This window comes from Schistocerca nitens, chromosome 1 (genome assembly GCF_023898315.1).
Source record: "Schistocerca nitens isolate TAMUIC-IGC-003100 chromosome 1, iqSchNite1.1, whole genome shotgun sequence".
NCBI lineage: Eukaryota > Metazoa > Arthropoda > Insecta > Orthoptera > Acrididae > Schistocerca > Schistocerca nitens.
The window spans coordinates 1,120,790,983-1,120,807,229 of NC_064614.1; the positions used below are offsets into that span (position 1 = coordinate 1,120,790,983).

The 16,247-nt window shown below is 51.9% G+C and overlaps 31 non-coding genes across 31 annotated transcripts; all 31 read left to right on the forward strand.

Moving 5' to 3' along the window:
- The first annotated feature begins 321 nt into the window (after window positions 1-321).
- Trnah-gug (transfer RNA histidin (anticodon GUG)) lies at window positions 322-393 on the forward strand. Its single transcript has one exon. It is a non-coding gene; the product is annotated as a tRNA-His (tRNA).
- A 287-nt stretch (window positions 394-680) lies between these two features.
- Window positions 681-762, forward strand: Trnal-aag (transfer RNA leucine (anticodon AAG)). Its single transcript has one exon. It is a non-coding gene; the product is annotated as a tRNA-Leu (tRNA).
- A 78-nt stretch (window positions 763-840) lies between these two features.
- On the forward strand, window positions 841-922 carry Trnal-cag (transfer RNA leucine (anticodon CAG)). The gene has a single exon. It is a non-coding gene; the product is annotated as a tRNA-Leu (tRNA).
- A 280-nt stretch (window positions 923-1,202) lies between these two features.
- Window positions 1,203-1,274, forward strand: Trnae-cuc (transfer RNA glutamic acid (anticodon CUC)). The gene has a single exon. It is a non-coding gene; the product is annotated as a tRNA-Glu (tRNA).
- A 382-nt stretch (window positions 1,275-1,656) lies between these two features.
- Window positions 1,657-1,729, forward strand: Trnah-gug (transfer RNA histidin (anticodon GUG)). Its single transcript has one exon. It is a non-coding gene; the product is annotated as a tRNA-His (tRNA).
- Window positions 1,730-2,016: 287 nt separating this feature from the next.
- On the forward strand, window positions 2,017-2,098 carry Trnal-aag (transfer RNA leucine (anticodon AAG)). Its single transcript has one exon. It is a non-coding gene; the product is annotated as a tRNA-Leu (tRNA).
- Window positions 2,099-2,176: 78 nt separating this feature from the next.
- Window positions 2,177-2,258, forward strand: Trnal-cag (transfer RNA leucine (anticodon CAG)). The gene has a single exon. It is a non-coding gene; the product is annotated as a tRNA-Leu (tRNA).
- Window positions 2,259-2,537: 279 nt separating this feature from the next.
- On the forward strand, window positions 2,538-2,609 carry Trnae-cuc (transfer RNA glutamic acid (anticodon CUC)). Its single transcript has one exon. It is a non-coding gene; the product is annotated as a tRNA-Glu (tRNA).
- Window positions 2,610-2,991: 382 nt separating this feature from the next.
- On the forward strand, window positions 2,992-3,064 carry Trnah-gug (transfer RNA histidin (anticodon GUG)). Its single transcript has one exon. It is a non-coding gene; the product is annotated as a tRNA-His (tRNA).
- A 287-nt stretch (window positions 3,065-3,351) lies between these two features.
- On the forward strand, window positions 3,352-3,433 carry Trnal-aag (transfer RNA leucine (anticodon AAG)). The gene has a single exon. It is a non-coding gene; the product is annotated as a tRNA-Leu (tRNA).
- Window positions 3,434-3,511: 78 nt separating this feature from the next.
- On the forward strand, window positions 3,512-3,593 carry Trnal-cag (transfer RNA leucine (anticodon CAG)). The gene has a single exon. It is a non-coding gene; the product is annotated as a tRNA-Leu (tRNA).
- Window positions 3,594-3,872: 279 nt separating this feature from the next.
- Window positions 3,873-3,944, forward strand: Trnae-cuc (transfer RNA glutamic acid (anticodon CUC)). The gene has a single exon. It is a non-coding gene; the product is annotated as a tRNA-Glu (tRNA).
- A 382-nt stretch (window positions 3,945-4,326) lies between these two features.
- Window positions 4,327-4,398, forward strand: Trnah-gug (transfer RNA histidin (anticodon GUG)). Its single transcript has one exon. It is a non-coding gene; the product is annotated as a tRNA-His (tRNA).
- Window positions 4,399-4,685: 287 nt separating this feature from the next.
- On the forward strand, window positions 4,686-4,767 carry Trnal-aag (transfer RNA leucine (anticodon AAG)). The gene has a single exon. It is a non-coding gene; the product is annotated as a tRNA-Leu (tRNA).
- Window positions 4,768-4,845: 78 nt separating this feature from the next.
- Trnal-cag (transfer RNA leucine (anticodon CAG)) lies at window positions 4,846-4,927 on the forward strand. Its single transcript has one exon. It is a non-coding gene; the product is annotated as a tRNA-Leu (tRNA).
- Window positions 4,928-5,207: 280 nt separating this feature from the next.
- Trnae-cuc (transfer RNA glutamic acid (anticodon CUC)) lies at window positions 5,208-5,279 on the forward strand. The gene has a single exon. It is a non-coding gene; the product is annotated as a tRNA-Glu (tRNA).
- Window positions 5,280-5,661: 382 nt separating this feature from the next.
- Window positions 5,662-5,734, forward strand: Trnah-gug (transfer RNA histidin (anticodon GUG)). Its single transcript has one exon. It is a non-coding gene; the product is annotated as a tRNA-His (tRNA).
- A 287-nt stretch (window positions 5,735-6,021) lies between these two features.
- Trnal-aag (transfer RNA leucine (anticodon AAG)) lies at window positions 6,022-6,103 on the forward strand. Its single transcript has one exon. It is a non-coding gene; the product is annotated as a tRNA-Leu (tRNA).
- Window positions 6,104-6,181: 78 nt separating this feature from the next.
- Trnal-cag (transfer RNA leucine (anticodon CAG)) lies at window positions 6,182-6,263 on the forward strand. Its single transcript has one exon. It is a non-coding gene; the product is annotated as a tRNA-Leu (tRNA).
- Window positions 6,264-6,542: 279 nt separating this feature from the next.
- Window positions 6,543-6,614, forward strand: Trnae-cuc (transfer RNA glutamic acid (anticodon CUC)). The gene has a single exon. It is a non-coding gene; the product is annotated as a tRNA-Glu (tRNA).
- Window positions 6,615-6,996: 382 nt separating this feature from the next.
- On the forward strand, window positions 6,997-7,069 carry Trnah-gug (transfer RNA histidin (anticodon GUG)). The gene has a single exon. It is a non-coding gene; the product is annotated as a tRNA-His (tRNA).
- Window positions 7,070-7,356: 287 nt separating this feature from the next.
- Window positions 7,357-7,438, forward strand: Trnal-aag (transfer RNA leucine (anticodon AAG)). Its single transcript has one exon. It is a non-coding gene; the product is annotated as a tRNA-Leu (tRNA).
- A 78-nt stretch (window positions 7,439-7,516) lies between these two features.
- On the forward strand, window positions 7,517-7,598 carry Trnal-cag (transfer RNA leucine (anticodon CAG)). The gene has a single exon. It is a non-coding gene; the product is annotated as a tRNA-Leu (tRNA).
- A 279-nt stretch (window positions 7,599-7,877) lies between these two features.
- Window positions 7,878-7,949, forward strand: Trnae-cuc (transfer RNA glutamic acid (anticodon CUC)). The gene has a single exon. It is a non-coding gene; the product is annotated as a tRNA-Glu (tRNA).
- Window positions 7,950-8,331: 382 nt separating this feature from the next.
- Trnah-gug (transfer RNA histidin (anticodon GUG)) lies at window positions 8,332-8,403 on the forward strand. Its single transcript has one exon. It is a non-coding gene; the product is annotated as a tRNA-His (tRNA).
- A 287-nt stretch (window positions 8,404-8,690) lies between these two features.
- On the forward strand, window positions 8,691-8,772 carry Trnal-aag (transfer RNA leucine (anticodon AAG)). The gene has a single exon. It is a non-coding gene; the product is annotated as a tRNA-Leu (tRNA).
- A 78-nt stretch (window positions 8,773-8,850) lies between these two features.
- Window positions 8,851-8,932, forward strand: Trnal-cag (transfer RNA leucine (anticodon CAG)). Its single transcript has one exon. It is a non-coding gene; the product is annotated as a tRNA-Leu (tRNA).
- A 280-nt stretch (window positions 8,933-9,212) lies between these two features.
- On the forward strand, window positions 9,213-9,284 carry Trnae-cuc (transfer RNA glutamic acid (anticodon CUC)). Its single transcript has one exon. It is a non-coding gene; the product is annotated as a tRNA-Glu (tRNA).
- Window positions 9,285-9,667: 383 nt separating this feature from the next.
- On the forward strand, window positions 9,668-9,740 carry Trnah-gug (transfer RNA histidin (anticodon GUG)). Its single transcript has one exon. It is a non-coding gene; the product is annotated as a tRNA-His (tRNA).
- A 6,013-nt stretch (window positions 9,741-15,753) lies between these two features.
- Trnal-cag (transfer RNA leucine (anticodon CAG)) lies at window positions 15,754-15,835 on the forward strand. Its single transcript has one exon. It is a non-coding gene; the product is annotated as a tRNA-Leu (tRNA).
- Window positions 15,836-16,114: 279 nt separating this feature from the next.
- Window positions 16,115-16,186, forward strand: Trnae-cuc (transfer RNA glutamic acid (anticodon CUC)). Its single transcript has one exon. It is a non-coding gene; the product is annotated as a tRNA-Glu (tRNA).
- The last annotated feature ends 61 nt before the right edge of the window (window positions 16,187-16,247 follow it).

Genomic DNA, 16,247 nt, shown 5'->3' on the forward strand with positions numbered 1-16,247 from the left:
TGACGCTTGCAGAAAATTACGTTAAGTACGATTCGCGGTCACAAGTGACGGCGAGAGCGATGCGACGTCTGTCCACCTCTTATTGAGGCACATACCTGTGGTCAACAGAGTTGGAGGACTGCAAGACATTGCCACGGGGGTTGAATGCAGCTAACCACACTGCTTAGTGTCCTTACAGCGCAGACACGTTCGTTTGCCAGTATACATATAATGGAGACCGCGTCTGGCACAGCTGTGGGGAGACACAGTGGTGTGTGGGCCGAGCTTTGCTGTTCATCGCCACTTGCAGTCGCGAGAACTGCCGTCGGCGGTGCCTCCGTGGCCGTGATCGTCTAGTGGTTAGGACAATGCGTTGTGGCCGCAATAACCCAGGTTCGAATCCTGGTCACGGCAATTTTTAAAGTTTTGCCTTGCTGTCGCTGCAGTGACGATTGTGACTCAGTGTTTGAAATTACGGTGCCCTCTTGATTTTTCACTCATGTTCCGCAGGCTGCGGGTGGCACTACCAATTCATTATCAACACGTAATGCCGCCGCACCAGAGAGCGGGCAGCTGCCTGTGTAGTTAATCTCTATTCGAAAATGGCAGTTGTTTGAGGTGCAATGGATGAGCAGCCAGTCGCAGCAGAACAGGAAGCTGTGTCGTGCACTGTTTCTACAAAAGCGAAGAACACCGGCACAGGTAGCGTGGCCGAGCGGTCTAAGGCGCTGGTTTAAGGCACCAGTCTCTTCGGAGGCGTGGGTTCGAATCCCACCGCTGCCAGCTTTTTCTCGTTTTTTGTGCCATTGCGATGTTTTCTCGTGGGGTAGAACGCAGCTCCTGTGACCGCCGTGCCACGTAGGTAGCGTGGCCGAGCGGTCTAAGGCGCTGGTTTCAGGCACCAGTCTCTTCGGAGGCGTGGGTTCGAATCCCACCGCTGCCAATGTTTTCTGTCTCGAAAGCAGGAGCACTGATTACCCGCGAAGGGAACAGCGCAGCAAGCCGTGAGCGTCTCCTTCTTAAATTGTCGTAGCAGCACAGTGCGTGGTGCAACGACAGGATTCACAGGCGCAGTCTGGTGTCACGATTGCTGGCGTTCGTCTCCACGAAATGCGTCCCGAGCATGCCGTTTCTACAAAGTGGAAACGCTAAATTTTGGCCGTTGTCGTCAAGTAGCGTGTGTACTGTTTGCTGCGTTCGCTGGAGGAGCGCTTGCGTCGTTATCCGGTGTGGTCTAGTGGCTAGGATGCCTGGCTCTCACCCAGGAGGCCCGGGTTCGATTCCCGGTACCGGAAATGCGCATTTTGTTGCTCCTCTTATGCGACTTGGCCCGACTTAGCTCGACTGACGCTCCGCTGACGCTTGCAGAAAATTACGTTAAGTACGATTCGCGGTCACAAGTGACGGCGAGAGCGATGCGACGTCTGTCCACCTCTTATTGAGGCACATACCTGTGGTCAACAGAGTTGGAGGACTGCAAGACATTGCCACGGGGGTTGAATGCAGCTAACCACACTGCTTAGTGTCCTTACAGCGCAGACACGTTCGTTTGCCAGTATACATATAATGGAGACCGCGTCTGGCACAGCTGTGGGGAGACACAGTGGTGTGTGGGCCGAGCTTTGCTGTTCATCGCCACTTGCAGTCGCGAGAACTGCCGTCGGCGGTGCCTCCGTGGCCGTGATCGTCTAGTGGTTAGGACATTGCGTTGTGGCCGCAATAACCCAGGTTTCGAATCCTGGTCACGGCAATTTTTAAAGTTTTGCCTTGCTGTCGCTGCAGTGACGATTGTGACTCAGTGTTTGAAATTACGGTGCCCTCTTGATTTTTCACTCATGTTCCGCAGGCTGCGGGTGGCACTACCAATTCATTATCAACACGTAATGCCGCCGCACCAGAGAGCGGGCAGCTGCCTGTGTAGTTAATCTCTATTCGAAAATGGCAGTTGTTTGAGGTGCAATGGATGAGCAGCCAGTCGCAGCAGAACAGGAAGCTGTGTCGTGCACTGTTTCTACAAAAGCGAAGAACACGGGCACAGGTAGCGTGGCCGAGCGGTCTAAGGCGCTGGTTTAAGGCACCAGTCTCTTCGGAGGCGTGGTTTCGAATCCCACCGCTGCCAGCTTTTTCTCGTTTTTTGTGCCATTGCGATGTTTTCTCGTGGGGTAGAACGCAGCTCCTGTGACCGCCGTGCCACGTAGGTAGCGTGGCCGAGCGGTCTAAGGCGCTGGTTTCAGGCACCAGTCTCTTCGGAGGCGTGGGTTCGAATCCCACCGCTGCCAATGTTTTCTGTCTCGAAAGCAGGAGCACTGATTACCCGCGAAGGGAACAGCGCAGCAAGCCGTGAGCGTCTCTTTCTTAAATTGTCGTAGCAGCACAGTGCGTGGTGCAACGACAGGATTCACAGGCGCAGTCTGGTGTCACGATTGCTGGCGTTCGTCTCCACGAAATGCGTCCCGAGCATGCCGTTCTACAAAGTGGAAACGCTAAATTTTGGCCGTTGTCGTCAAGTAGCGTGTGTACTGTTTGCTGCGTTCGCTGGAGGAGCGCTTGCGTCGTTATCCGGTGTGGTCTAGTGGCTAGGATGCCTGGCTCTCACCCAGGAGGCCCGGGTTCGATTCCCGGTACCGGAAATGCGCATTTTGTTGCTCCTCTTATGCGACTTGGCCCGACTTAGCTCGACTGACGCTCCGCTGACGCTTGCAGAAAATTACGTTAAGTACGATTCGCGGTCACAAGTGACGGCGAGAGCGATGCGACGTCTGTCCACCTCTTATTGAGGCACATACCTGTGGTCAACAGAGTTGGAGGACTGCAAGACATTGCCACGGGGGTTGAATGCAGCTAACCACACTGCTTAGTGTCCTTACAGCGCAGACACGTTCGTTTGCCAGTATACATATAATGGAGACCGCGTCTGGCACAGCTGTGGGGAGACACAGTGGTGTGTGGGCCGAGCTTTGCTGTTCATCGCCACTTGCAGTCGCGAGAACTGCCGTCGGCGGTGCCTCCGTGGCCGTGATCGTCTAGTGGTTAGGACATTGCGTTGTGGCCGCAATAACCCAGGTTTCGAATCCTGGTCACGGCAATTTTTAAAGTTTTGCCTTGCTGTCGCTGCAGTGACGATTGTGACTCAGTGTTTGAAATTACGGTGCCCTCTTGATTTTTCACTCATGTTCCGCAGGCTGCGGGTGGCACTACCAATTCATTATCAACACGTAATGCCGCCGCACCAGAGAGCGGGCAGCTGCCTGTGTAGTTAATCTCTATTCGAAAATGGCAGTTGTTTGAGGTGCAATGGATGAGCAGCCAGTCGCAGCAGAACAGGAAGCTGTGTCGTGCACTGTTTCTACAAAAGCGAAGAACACGGGCACAGGTAGCGTGGCCGAGCGGTCTAAGGCGCTGGTTTAAGGCACCAGTCTCTTCGGAGGCGTGGTTTCGAATCCCACCGCTGCCAGCTTTTTCTCGTTTTTTGTGCCATTGCGATGTTTTCTCGTGGGGTAGAACGCAGCTCCTGTGACCGCCGCGCCACGTAGGTAGCGTGGCCGAGCGGTCTAAGGCGCTGGTTTCAGGCACCAGTCTCTTCGGAGGCGTGGGTTCGAATCCCACCGCTGCCAATGTTTTCTGTCTCGAAAGCAGGAGCACTGATTACCCGCGAAGGGAACAGCGCAGCAAGCCGTGAGCGTCTCTTTCTTAAATTGTCGTAGCAGCACAGTGCGTGGTGCAACGACAGGATTCACAGGCGCAGTCTGGTGTCACGATTGCTGGCGTTCGTCTCCACGAAATGCGTCCCGAGCATGCCGTTCTACAAAGTGGAAACGCTAAATTTTGGCCGTTGTCGTCAAGTAGCGTGTGTACTGTTTGCTGCGTTCGCTGGAGGAGCGCTTGCGTCGTTATCCGGTGTGGTCTAGTGGCTAGGATGCCTGGCTCTCACCCAGGAGGCCCGGGTTCGATTCCCGGTACCGGAAATGCGCATTTTGTTGCTCCTCTTATGCGACTTGGCCCGACTTAGCTCGACTGACGCTCCGCTGACGCTTGCAGAAAATTACGTTAAGTACGATTCGCGGTCACAAGTGACGGCGAGAGCGATGCGACGTCTGTCCACCTCTTATTGAGGCACATACCTGTGGTCAACAGAGTTGGAGGACTGCAAGACATTGCCACGGGGGTTGAATGCAGCTAACCACACTGCTTAGTGTCCTTACAGCGCAGACACGTTCGTTTGCCAGTATACATATAATGGAGACCGCGTCTGGCACAGCTGTGGGGAGACACAGTGGTGTGTGGGCCGAGCTTTGCTGTTCATCGCCACTTGCAGTCGCGAGAACTGCCGTCGGCGGTGCCTCCGTGGCCGTGATCGTCTAGTGGTTAGGACAATGCGTTGTGGCCGCAATAACCCAGGTTCGAATCCTGGTCACGGCAATTTTTAAAGTTTTGCCTTGCTGTCGCTGCAGTGACGATTGTGACTCAGTGTTTGAAATTACGGTGCCCTCTTGATTTTTCACTCATGTTCCGCAGGCTGCGGGTGGCACTACCAATTCATTATCAACACGTAATGCCGCCGCACCAGAGAGCGGGCAGCTGCCTGTGTAGTTAATCTCTATTCGAAAATGGCAGTTGTTTGAGGTGCAATGGATGAGCAGCCAGTCGCAGCAGAACAGGAAGCTGTGTCGTGCACTGTTTCTACAAAAGCGAAGAACACCGGCACAGGTAGCGTGGCCGAGCGGTCTAAGGCGCTGGTTTAAGGCACCAGTCTCTTCGGAGGCGTGGGTTCGAATCCCACCGCTGCCAGCTTTTTCTCGTTTTTTGTGCCATTGCGATGTTTTCTCGTGGGGTAGAACGCAGCTCCTGTGACCGCCGTGCCACGTAGGTAGCGTGGCCGAGCGGTCTAAGGCGCTGGTTTCAGGCACCAGTCTCTTCGGAGGCGTGGGTTCGAATCCCACCGCTGCCAATGTTTTCTGTCTCGAAAGCAGGAGCACTGATTACCCGCGAAGGGAACAGCGCAGCAAGCCGTGAGCGTCTCCTTCTTAAATTGTCGTAGCAGCACAGTGCGTGGTGCAACGACAGGATTCACAGGCGCAGTCTGGTGTCACGATTGCTGGCGTTCGTCTCCACGAAATGCGTCCCGAGCATGCCGTTTCTACAAAGTGGAAACGCTAAATTTTGGCCGTTGTCGTCAAGTAGCGTGTGTACTGTTTGCTGCGTTCGCTGGAGGAGCGCTTGCGTCGTTATCCGGTGTGGTCTAGTGGCTAGGATGCCTGGCTCTCACCCAGGAGGCCCGGGTTCGATTCCCGGTACCGGAAATGCGCATTTTGTTGCTCCTCTTATGCGACTTGGCCCGACTTAGCTCGACTGACGCTCCGCTGACGCTTGCAGAAAATTACGTTAAGTACGATTCGCGGTCACAAGTGACGGCGAGAGCGATGCGACGTCTGTCCACCTCTTATTGAGGCACATACCTGTGGTCAACAGAGTTGGAGGACTGCAAGACATTGCCACGGGGGTTGAATGCAGCTAACCACACTGCTTAGTGTCCTTACAGCGCAGACACGTTCGTTTGCCAGTATACATATAATGGAGACCGCGTCTGGCACAGCTGTGGGGAGACACAGTGGTGTGTGGGCCGAGCTTTGCTGTTCATCGCCACTTGCAGTCGCGAGAACTGCCGTCGGCGGTGCCTCCGTGGCCGTGATCGTCTAGTGGTTAGGACATTGCGTTGTGGCCGCAATAACCCAGGTTTCGAATCCTGGTCACGGCAATTTTTAAAGTTTTGCCTTGCTGTCGCTGCAGTGACGATTGTGACTCAGTGTTTGAAATTACGGTGCCCTCTTGATTTTTCACTCATGTTCCGCAGGCTGCGGGTGGCACTACCAATTCATTATCAACACGTAATGCCGCCGCACCAGAGAGCGGGCAGCTGCCTGTGTAGTTAATCTCTATTCGAAAATGGCAGTTGTTTGAGGTGCAATGGATGAGCAGCCAGTCGCAGCAGAACAGGAAGCTGTGTCGTGCACTGTTTCTACAAAAGCGAAGAACACGGGCACAGGTAGCGTGGCCGAGCGGTCTAAGGCGCTGGTTTAAGGCACCAGTCTCTTCGGAGGCGTGGTTTCGAATCCCACCGCTGCCAGCTTTTTCTCGTTTTTTGTGCCATTGCGATGTTTTCTCGTGGGGTAGAACGCAGCTCCTGTGACCGCCGTGCCACGTAGGTAGCGTGGCCGAGCGGTCTAAGGCGCTGGTTTCAGGCACCAGTCTCTTCGGAGGCGTGGGTTCGAATCCCACCGCTGCCAATGTTTTCTGTCTCGAAAGCAGGAGCACTGATTACCCGCGAAGGGAACAGCGCAGCAAGCCGTGAGCGTCTCTTTCTTAAATTGTCGTAGCAGCACAGTGCGTGGTGCAACGACAGGATTCACAGGCGCAGTCTGGTGTCACGATTGCTGGCGTTCGTCTCCACGAAATGCGTCCCGAGCATGCCGTTCTACAAAGTGGAAACGCTAAATTTTGGCCGTTGTCGTCAAGTAGCGTGTGTACTGTTTGCTGCGTTCGCTGGAGGAGCGCTTGCGTCGTTATCCGGTGTGGTCTAGTGGCTAGGATGCCTGGCTCTCACCCAGGAGGCCCGGGTTCGATTCCCGGTACCGGAAATGCGCATTTTGTTGCTCCTCTTATGCGACTTGGCCCGACTTAGCTCGACTGACGCTCCGCTGACGCTTGCAGAAAATTACGTTAAGTACGATTCGCGGTCACAAGTGACGGCGAGAGCGATGCGACGTCTGTCCACCTCTTATTGAGGCACATACCTGTGGTCAACAGAGTTGGAGGACTGCAAGACATTGCCACGGGGGTTGAATGCAGCTAACCACACTGCTTAGTGTCCTTACAGCGCAGACACGTTCGTTTGCCAGTATACATATAATGGAGACCGCGTCTGGCACAGCTGTGGGGAGACACAGTGGTGTGTGGGCCGAGCTTTGCTGTTCATCGCCACTTGCAGTCGCGAGAACTGCCGTCGGCGGTGCCTCCGTGGCCGTGATCGTCTAGTGGTTAGGACATTGCGTTGTGGCCGCAATAACCCAGGTTTCGAATCCTGGTCACGGCAATTTTTAAAGTTTTGCCTTGCTGTCGCTGCAGTGACGATTGTGACTCAGTGTTTGAAATTACGGTGCCCTCTTGATTTTTCACTCATGTTCCGCAGGCTGCGGGTGGCACTACCAATTCATTATCAACACGTAATGCCGCCGCACCAGAGAGCGGGCAGCTGCCTGTGTAGTTAATCTCTATTCGAAAATGGCAGTTGTTTGAGGTGCAATGGATGAGCAGCCAGTCGCAGCAGAACAGGAAGCTGTGTCGTGCACTGTTTCTACAAAAGCGAAGAACACGGGCACAGGTAGCGTGGCCGAGCGGTCTAAGGCGCTGGTTTAAGGCACCAGTCTCTTCGGAGGCGTGGTTTCGAATCCCACCGCTGCCAGCTTTTTCTCGTTTTTTGTGCCATTGCGATGTTTTCTCGTGGGGTAGAACGCAGCTCCTGTGACCGCCGCGCCACGTAGGTAGCGTGGCCGAGCGGTCTAAGGCGCTGGTTTCAGGCACCAGTCTCTTCGGAGGCGTGGGTTCGAATCCCACCGCTGCCAATGTTTTCTGTCTCGAAAGCAGGAGCACTGATTACCCGCGAAGGGAACAGCGCAGCAAGCCGTGAGCGTCTCTTTCTTAAATTGTCGTAGCAGCACAGTGCGTGGTGCAACGACAGGATTCACAGGCGCAGTCTGGTGTCACGATTGCTGGCGTTCGTCTCCACGAAATGCGTCCCGAGCATGCCGTTCTACAAAGTGGAAACGCTAAATTTTGGCCGTTGTCGTCAAGTAGCGTGTGTACTGTTTGCTGCGTTCGCTGGAGGAGCGCTTGCGTCGTTATCCGGTGTGGTCTAGTGGCTAGGATGCCTGGCTCTCACCCAGGAGGCCCGGGTTCGATTCCCGGTACCGGAAATGCGCATTTTGTTGCTCCTCTTATGCGACTTGGCCCGACTTAGCTCGACTGACGCTCCGCTGACGCTTGCAGAAAATTACGTTAAGTACGATTCGCGGTCACAAGTGACGGCGAGAGCGATGCGACGTCTGTCCACCTCTTATTGAGGCACATACCTGTGGTCAACAGAGTTGGAGGACTGCAAGACATTGCCACGGGGGTTGAATGCAGCTAACCACACTGCTTAGTGTCCTTACAGCGCAGACACGTTCGTTTGCCAGTATACATATAATGGAGACCGCGTCTGGCACAGCTGTGGGGAGACACAGTGGTGTGTGGGCCGAGCTTTGCTGTTCATCGCCACTTGCAGTCGCGAGAACTGCCGTCGGCGGTGCCTCCGTGGCCGTGATCGTCTAGTGGTTAGGACAATGCGTTGTGGCCGCAATAACCCAGGTTCGAATCCTGGTCACGGCAATTTTTAAAGTTTTGCCTTGCTGTCGCTGCAGTGACGATTGTGACTCAGTGTTTGAAATTACGGTGCCCTCTTGATTTTTCACTCATGTTCCGCAGGCTGCGGGTGGCACTACCAATTCATTATCAACACGTAATGCCGCCGCACCAGAGAGCGGGCAGCTGCCTGTGTAGTTAATCTCTATTCGAAAATGGCAGTTGTTTGAGGTGCAATGGATGAGCAGCCAGTCGCAGCAGAACAGGAAGCTGTGTCGTGCACTGTTTCTACAAAAGCGAAGAACACCGGCACAGGTAGCGTGGCCGAGCGGTCTAAGGCGCTGGTTTAAGGCACCAGTCTCTTCGGAGGCGTGGGTTCGAATCCCACCGCTGCCAGCTTTTTCTCGTTTTTTGTGCCATTGCGATGTTTTCTCGTGGGGTAGAACGCAGCTCCTGTGACCGCCGTGCCACGTAGGTAGCGTGGCCGAGCGGTCTAAGGCGCTGGTTTCAGGCACCAGTCTCTTCGGAGGCGTGGGTTCGAATCCCACCGCTGCCAATGTTTTCTGTCTCGAAAGCAGGAGCACTGATTACCCGCGAAGGGAACAGCGCAGCAAGCCGTGAGCGTCTCCTTCTTAAATTGTCGTAGCAGCACAGTGCGTGGTGCAACGACAGGATTCACAGGCGCAGTCTGGTGTCACGATTGCTGGCGTTCGTCTCCACGAAATGCGTCCCGAGCATGCCGTTTCTACAAAGTGGAAACGCTAAATTTTGGCCGTTGTCGTCAAGTAGCGTGTGTACTGTTTGCTGCGTTCGCTGGAGGAGCGCTTGCGTCGTTATCCGGTGTGGTCTAGTGGCTAGGATGCCTGGCTCTCACCCAGGAGGCCCGGGTTCGATTCCCGGTACCGGAAATGCGCATTTTGTTGCTCCTCTTATGCGACTTGGCCCGACTTAGCTCGACTGACGCTCCGCTGACGCTTGCAGAAAATTACGTTAAGTACGATTCGCGGTCACAAGTGACGGCGAGAGCGATGCGACGTCTGTCCACCTCTTATTGAGGCACATACCTGTGGTCAACAGAGTTGGAGGACTGCAAGACATTGCCACGGGGGTTGAATGCAGCTAACCACACTGCTTAGTGTCCTTACAGCGCAGACACGTTCGTTTGCCAGTATACATATAATGGAGACCGCGTCTGGCACAGCTGTGGGGAGACACAGTGGTGTGTGGGCCGAGCTTTTGCTGTTCATCGCCACTTGCAGTCGCGAGAACTGCCGTCGGCGGTGCCTCCGTGGCCGTGATCGTCTAGTGGTTAGGACATTGCGTTGTGGCCGCAATAACCCAGGTTTCGAATCCTGGTCACGGCAATTTTTAAAGTTTTGCCTTGCTGTCGCTGCAGTGACGATTGTGACTCAGTGTTTGAAATTACGGTGCCCTCTTGATTTTTCACTCATGTTCCGCAGGCTGCGGGTGGCACTACCAATTCATTATCAACACGTAAATGCCGCCGCACCAGAGAGCGGGCAGCTGCCTGTGTAGTTAATCTCTATTCGAAAATGGCAGTTTGTTTTGAGGTGCAATGGATGAGCAGCCAGTCGCAGCAGAACAGGAAGCTGTGTCGTGCACTGTTTCTACAAAAAGCGAAGAACACGGGCACAGGTAGCGTGGCCGAGCGGTCAGTCGCGCTTGCGACACCGTGCAGGTCGGACGTATCAGTGCTCCGCTCCGCCGCGTGTTCACAAGGCGTGTTTTCCACTCATATTTCTGTTTGCGAGTGTTGTGTTATTCTGCAGTTTATATCGTTTTCCATTTGTATTTTTGTTGCGGTCTTATTGTAGCGGGTTAACCGCTCGCTATCTGCTGCAATGTCCAGGTTATTTCCGCGAAAATGTACGCTCCGTTTTGATTTCGACAAGTCCACCCGATCTGTGCAACCGAGTTCACTGGAGATACATGACTGGATCGTTGATCTTATTGGGATTACATCTGACCAAGTGCACACCGCCTATTACGATACCGAGCAGTATTGTTTTTTTGTTAAATTGCTAAATCCTGTATTACTGGAGAAGATCATGACGAAGCACGGAGGAAGTGCTATTTTCCGACACCGGGACGACTCTGTAAGTACAGTGCTCATTTCCAATGCCGATGTAGACTACACGAACGTGCGTATTTTTAACTTACCCCCTGAAGTCGAAAATTGTTATCTGAAGGAGGTACTGTCCAAATTCGGTGACGTTAAGCAGATTCGAAATGAACGGTGGTCAAGTCAACATAGGTTGCAATGTTACAGTGGCGTTCGATCTGTTGAAATGCAAGTAAAGCAGAATATTCCATCCCATATACTTGTTTGTGACTATAGGGCTCACGTTACTTACATTGGCCAAACTCCGACCTGTCATATCTGTAATGAGAGTGGTCACTTGCGTCAAGACTGCCCCAGGCGCATGTTTGTGTTAAAGAATTCCCTCCAGCAGCGTAAACGGCTTACTTTGGCGGATGTAGTGGCGGCCAAGCCGATGACAGAGATTGGGATCCCTAGTTCTGAAATGCCTTCGGAACAGCAACAAGAATTTCGCTCTGATGAGTTTCCGGTTCTGGTTCGGAGAGAAAAAGGTGCGTTGCCCCCTGCGAAACTCGATGCCGCGACCAATAAGAGGCGCAGAACTTGTGACAGCAGTGGTTCTGATAACGACACCTCTAGTGCGCATGAGACCGCGAAAAAGGACGATCGGGAATCCGGCTCGGAAACGAAAGCTCCAATCGGTGAGGCTATTGTGGACGCTTCTCCTCCCACAATTTCAAGTGCCGCTACTTCCGTGGAAGTTAAGCAGTTACCGCTGGCTAGTGCCTTAGAACTTCCGCGACAGCCAACTCAGACCGACCAACCTGTACGTGTTGCTCACATTCCTGCAGGAAGTACACACACAGAGGCCTGTGATGGTGGTACACAAACATCTCTGAGCGCCGACGGTACACATCACGTGGCAGCCGCTTCGGTTCAGGACTCACAACAAGGGGAATGTCAACAACTCCAGGAAATAATACAAACACAGCTGTCCGGGTCTGTCGATGACAACAAACAGCTGCGGGCAGAGAATGTTGCCAAACAGGCTGATAGTGCGAGTGATAGTTCAGCTGCTCGCTCGCCGGCGGTATCGCCGCGTGCGATCCCTTCGCGGGATGTGCCGGGAGAGCAGATTGACATCACCCACGACCCTCCCACGCCGCCGGCTGCGGAGGTGCTCCACAGTGTCCGCCCCAGGATCAGAGTGCAACCTAATGTAAATGCTGTGCGTAAAAAGAGTAAGAACAAAGACGCAAGAATACAACTCAGTGACGTCACAGACTCGAATTTCCCGGCCACAAATATGGAATGGCATGAAGATGTGGCCCTTTAAAGACATTTGCTCCTTCCGCCTCTGCAACGTACTGCCATTATGTCGCAGGCCTATACGATCACGACATTAAATATTAATAAAATCCGGTCGGAGGTGAAACTGAGTGCCTTAAAACAATATCTCTATGAGTCGGGAACAGATATCGCTCTTTTGCAGGAGGTGGCCATGCCACATTTAACTCTTCCTGGTTTTGTTGCTATTACTAATTTTTCCCCCGACTCGAACGTGGGGACTGCCATCTTACTTAGAGAAGGCATTCCCGCCACTCAGATTGACAAGTTAGATTCGGGTAGAGGTGTGGGTGTCACCGTTTTTGGCGTCACCATCATTAACTTGTACGCGCCTTCTGGTAGTACCTATAGAGCGGAACGAGCAAATTTTTTTAAGGAACATATCATCTATTTGTTACGGAAAAATCCCGAACGTGTTATCATTGGAGGTGATTTTAATTGTGTTTTATCCCAGAAAGATCAGTCCCCGAATTTTAATTATTCGCCTGAATTAAAGCGTCTCGTGACAGACCTCAAACTGAAAGACGCGTGGGAAATTAGGTACCCGACCTTGGTACGATTCACACACATCGTCGCGAATTCGTGCAGCAGAATTGACAGGATTTATGTTTCCGACGTTTTAGAGAAAGTCTTGTTACAAATTGAAACAATACCCTCCAGCTTCTCCGATCACAGTGGTGTCGTTGCGTGCCTGAATTTGATGCCACAACCAACGCGTTGGTATAAAAATCAATGGAACTTGAACGTCTCCTTATTAACGGATGCTGACCTAGAGGCGGCGGTGCGACGCACTTGGGAGCAGTGTTTGCGCACTACCACAAACTTTCGTAGCACCATAGCGTGGTGGACTCAGCATGCAAAACCCAAACTGCGAAAGGTTATTATATTCTTCGGTATTGACAGAGCAGCCGCGATAAAGAAGACGATGGAGTTCTACTACACTATCTTACGCGACCTCTGTGATAGAGCCGACGCCGCGAACACCAGAATAGACGACATTCGAAAAATAAAGGCGAAATTAATCAATCTTAAGAGGATGCAGCTGGAAGGTCTTAAGATCAAATCAAAAGTGAAGTCGGTCAGAGACGATGAAACAGCCGCTCTATACCACCTAGTCAAACATGCTAAGAACAGACGGAGGACTTTTATTGAGGCCCTGAAACTCGGTGATGGCACGACTGTCGACACCCAGCGAGAGATTATCAAGGCACTACACGATTATTTTGTTGACACTTACACGTCAGTGGCTACTCACGACGACTGCTATGACGAACTGTTTCGTGCCATTTCCTCTCCCATAACTAGAGAAGAAAATGACACCATTTCTTTGGAATTTAGTAATAAAGATGTTTTGGAGATTGTCTGCCACTCGCCGATCAGGAAGTCCCCTGGTCCTGACGGATTACCCATTGAATTTTACAGGAGGTATTGGCCCATCATCGGGGACAGAATCACCCAATTAGTGAACGAAGTTTTTCAAGGGACGCCTATACCACTTGCCTTTAAGGAATGCAAAATTGTGCTTATCCCTAAAAGCAGAGGTACAAAAAATATCGCCAACTTCCGCCCCATTTCATTGTTAAACTCCGATTATAAAATAGTCGCCCGTGCAATCAACACGCGAATAATGCCACTCACTGCAAAATTCATTGGACGTCAGCAGACATGTGCTTTCGGGAGAACTGTATTGCAAACGGCAGCTTTTTACCGGGATATCATTGCTTTAACGAACGCCAGTAACGTGAAGTGTGGGCTGATTTTTCTGGACTTTTTTAAAGCCTTTGACCTCGTCACTCACGAGTACCTCCTTGAAACCATGAAAAGATTCGGTTTCTTGCGGAACGCGATAGACATGATCAAAAACATGGCACTGGGGATCAACGCAAGACTTTCTGTCAACTCGCAACTAACCCAACCGATTCAAATCACCAGAGGGATACCACAAGGCAGCCCTTTGTCCATGTTACTTTTTGTTCTTTCACTCGAACCTCTGTTACTCCAACTGCAGGCGAAACTCACAGGGCTAACACTTTCAGGAAAAAAAACTGTCGTAGGCGCCTATGCCGACGATGTGGGTGTGGTTGTCCGCAATGAGAATGATGTCACCACTTTAGCGGCTCACCTCCAGCAATACTGTTTGGCGTCGGGGGCTAAATTGAATGACAAGAAAAGTAAATTTATTAACCTCTGTGGCCTCCAGCATTTGCAAGTGGGCTACGCTCAGGAAGTCAGCGTCCACAAGGCTCTCGGCGTCATATTGACGGCGTCCTCTTTAAAGATGGCGGCGGCTAACTGGAGGGAAGTAGTGCGTAAACTTAACGGTGCTCTCATTGACAATTCCCACAGAAGCCTCAATCAATTTGAACGGATCCATCTGGTCAACTGCTGTATTTTATCAAAAGCCTTCTACACGGCGCAGCTCCTGCCACTGCCTGCCGTCATTGCTAAGCAAATTATGTCGAAGGTCACCCATTTTATTTGGAGAGGGGAAATTTTTCGCGTGTCTGCCAAAACTGCGACACTCCATCCCCAGAATGGAGGGATGGGATTAGTAGATATCAAGGTGAAAGCGATGGCTCTCTATGTTAAAAGGACGGCCGCTATCATTAACAATGATCCTTCCGGCATTACAGCGCAATTATTCACTGCCGTCAGGCCGCAAAGCCTTGCTCCACCGCTGAATATTCAGCCCATCAGTTATCGGCTCAAACATATCAGAGAATATTACCTTTCACGGAGCTACATCAGTCAAGAGGTCTTAAATTCTCAACATTTAACTGCACAAGCGATAATAGCGGACTGGAGACAACACGAAGGAAAGAATCCATTGGCAACGAAGCTCGGTGGCATGAACTGGGATATCGTATGGCGCAATGTCAGTTCCCGTGTCCTCAGTTCCGATGCTCGCACTGCTTGGTACAAAGCCATCAATGATGTGGTTAGCACGAACGAGAGGTTACACAAAATCGGGCTCAGTGACACCCCTCTCTGTCATCGCTGCCAACTGACGGATACAGTTCTCCACCGCTACACCTGCGGGGAACGTCTCCAGAACTGGGCTTGGCTTCGAGAAAAAATAGCTCTTCTTACCAGGACTACAACCGCCAATGTTTCGTCAACACTACTGTCTCGTCCTGATGTGCAGTTTTATCCGCAGACGAAAAACAATGCAGTTTTGTGGTTGCTGGGTACCTATTCCAGCTACGTCTTTAATAATTTTGGCGGTGACAATTTTTTGGAATTCAAGATGTTTATGAATATCGAATTCGCCACAACATGCACGTACCCGAATCATGGGAAACTCTTCGGCAATATGCTTAAAATAGCATTTAATCGCATGGGTATCGGATAGGTCACCTGAGTGTACGGGGGTGAGGCCAGGCCGCGGGACACCAGTAGTGCCGCGAAGAGGCCCCACTGCTTCTGTGTCGTGTCCTGCCTCCCCCTCACACTGGGGCCTTCACTGACTTGCTGCACACTGGCAACAGGAACTTTCATTGAGTGAGATAAGAAGCTGTGTTTCTGTTACGTTTATTCTTCGAGCAGCAAATCTCCCTTGCCCAGGAGGGCAGTCTTTTCGTTGTCGTTTTCAACATTCAACTTTATTTTCATAGAAGGTTAAGGGTTTAGTTTTTCATGGAAAAAAGTGGTTAAAATAAAAAACAAAAAAATGGATAAAACAAAAAAAAAAGAAGAAAAAAAAAAGTAGGTTAAAATAAAAAAAAATGGAAAAAAGAAAAAAAAAAAAAAAAAGTGGTTAAGGCGTTGGACTGCTAATGTAATGTGCTCTGCACGCGAAAAAAAAAAAAAAAAAAAAAAAAAGCGGTCTAAGGCGCTGGTTTAAGGCACCAGTCTCTTCGGAGGCGTGGTTTCGAATCCCACCGCTGCCAGCTTTTTCTCGTTTTTTGTGCCATTGCGATGTTTTCTCGTGGGGTAGAACGCAGCTCCTGTGACCGCCGTGCCACGTAGGTAGCGTGGCCGAGCGGTCTAAGGCGCTGGTTTCAGGCACCAGTCTCTTCGGAGGCGTGGGTTCGAATCCCACCGCTGCCAATGTTTTCTGTCTCGAAAGCAGGAGCACTGATTACCCGCGAAGGGAACAGCGCAGCAAGCCGTGAGCGTCTCTTTCTTAAATTGTCGTAGCAGCACAGTGCGTGGTGCAACGACAGGATTCACAGGCGCAGTCTGGTGTCACGATTGCTGGCGTTCGTCTCCACGAAATGCGTCCTGAGCATGCCGTTCTACAAAGTGGAAACGCTAAATTTTGGCCGTTGTCGTCAAGTAGCGTGTGTACTGTTTGCTGCGTTCGCTGGAGGAGCGCTTGCGTCGTTATCCGGTGTGGTCTAGTGGCTAGGATGCCTGGCTCTCACCCAGGAGGCCCGGGTTCGATTCCCGGTACCGGAAATGCGCATTTTGTTGCTCCTCTTATGCGACTTGGCCCGACTTAGCTCGACTGACGCTCCGC